Below are 2,526 nucleotides of genomic sequence, written 5' to 3' on the forward strand. Positions count from 1 at the left end.
GTTTGGCACTAGTTACCACAGCCACAAAGTCAAAATTGGCTATCATAAAATTGTATGAAACTCAAATGTGCTTTTTGGTCTCAACTTAAGGTTAGGTATAAGGTTAGCAGTGTGGTTAAGGTTAAACATTTTTAAGAAGACACATTTTTTTAAATAGGCGGGGTTTAGCCATAATGACTTTGTGGCTGTGGTCGCCAATGATTATGCCACTACGGAGTTCTTCAGTGTAGTCATGAATTGCTCAAGGAAAATGCGCGCGCACACAAAGATATATGGATTTGAAACTCACAATTAATATGTTATGATGTCTACTGGTATGTGGTACTGAAACAATACAGACAACACATTCCCCTGGGAACAGCGCAGAGAACTCATGTAGGCTCAACTCAGCAGAGCTCACGATGCTTTTCGCTCAAGTGCACACACTCACCCAATTCCCATCACTTCGAAGTAGTACCACTACACACAACCAGATTTACAGTAGGGTATCACATAAAAACGAACTAGGATAGAGAATGTGATTGTACAGTAGCCTATACATTACTAATATAAAATGGACCCCTCGCTCTCACTACATGGAGAGAATGGCATGTCGTACAAAACACTACAACCGGTATTTACAACTGTGTGCATTTCATTTTGCAATAGACCCATCTGGATGAAAATAAATACCAGCAATTTATTGGAATCCTGTTCTAGGAATGTAGCCTATTATAATCATTCAGGCAACGTTGTTTCGTTTGAATTGCGACATACCACAGCAATGCAACATGATCTGATACCCCGGCAGTGTTCTGCTTTTCTGTATGAGTAAATACCGGTACCTAAAGGCATAAGGCCATGGAAAGAGGCTCACCTGTTTTCGAAACTGTCCTCGTGGCTGCACACCGAGACGTCACGAGTCGTGCCAGTCCAGCCAAGATCCGAAATCTATGCATGTACCGGCTGTTTCAAACAAAAGCGTTGAACAATTGTGCGGTTTATATAGACTACAGTGTATTCCGAAAGTATTCAGACCCCTTGACTTTCCCCCCATCAATCTGCACACAATACTGTGGGGATTTATTATTCTCATAAATGGATGGGATGACTAACTTAGAAAGAATGCATTAATGATTAAAGCATAAAAGGTCTGTACTGTACTGATATGAATTGTTTCACCTAACAAGCTGTGATTAATGTGAGGAGCTGTTTTAGGGAGTAAGGGGAGATAAGAACTTGTCTCACAATACCCGAACACTCTCTCTTTGTTGCCTGTGAACCGTCCTTGAACGTAGGTACAGCAGAATGGTGTTTTTTGGGTGCTAACTCCACAGGTTATTATGATAGCAACTTATGCCTGGGAACGGTGGAGCGCCAAGGGGTTGGGACCAGCCCCTGCGCCAACGGATTGGCTGAGTAAGTCTAAACCACGCTCAGTCTCTACTCTGATTGGCCAGCAGAGAGTGGGAACTATCTCTGTCAGAGTATTTGAAGAAGAACCTGTAACAATGGATTAGTTCTCTGTCTGCCCTGCGTGGTATTTCAGTGAGCCCGTATACGAACCAACATACTTATCATACATACATTTTGCATATAATAAATTGAGCTTGGATTGAATATCTCTTGATTATGTTTTCTCTTATTCCAATACCAGATTTGAATTACGCCATTTCTAACAATACCCAATAATGATGAAGCAAAAATGGAAATATTACATTTACATAAGTATTCAGACCCTTTACTCAGTACTTTGTTGAAGCACTTTTGGCAGCAGATTACAACCTTGAGTTTTCTTGGGTATGACACTACAAACTTGGCACACCTGTATTTGGGGAGTTTTTCCCCATTCTTCTCTGCAGATCCTCTGGATGGGGAGCATCGCTATGCACTCTGGAGCAGGTTTTCATCAAGGATCTCTCTGTACTTACCTCGGTTCATCTTGCCCTAGATCCTGACTAGTCTCCCAGTCCCTGCAGCTGAAAAACATCCCCACAGCATGATGCTGCCACCACCATGCTTCACCGTAGGGATGGTGCCGGGTTTCCTCCAGACGTGACGCTTGGCATTCAGGCTAAAGAATTCAATCTTGGTTTCATCAGTCCAGAGAATCTTGTTTCTCATGGTCGGAGAGTCCTTTAGGTGCCTTTTGGCAAACTCCAAACGGGCTGTCATGTGCCTTTTACTGAGGAGTGGCTTCCATCTAGCCACTCTACCATAAAGGCCTGATTGGTGGAGTGCTGCAGAGATGGTTGTCCTTCTGGAAGGTTCTCCCATCTCCACAGAGGAACTCTAGAGCTCTGTCAGAGTGACCATCAGGTCCTTGTCTACCTCCCTGACCAAGGCCCTTCTCCCCTGAGTCTTGGTGATTCCAAACTTCTTCCATTTAAGAACGATGGAGGCCACTGTGTTCTTGGGGACCTTCAATGGTGCAGGAATTTTCTGGTACCCTTCCCCAGATCTGTGCCTCGACACAATCCTGTCTCGGAGCTCTACGGACAATTCCTTCAACCTTATTGCTTGGTATTTGCTCTGACATGCACTGTC

This window comes from Coregonus lavaretus (genome assembly GCF_964263955.1).
Source record: "Coregonus lavaretus genome assembly, chromosome: 7".
Lineage (NCBI taxonomy): Eukaryota > Metazoa > Chordata > Actinopteri > Salmoniformes > Salmonidae > Coregonus > Coregonus lavaretus.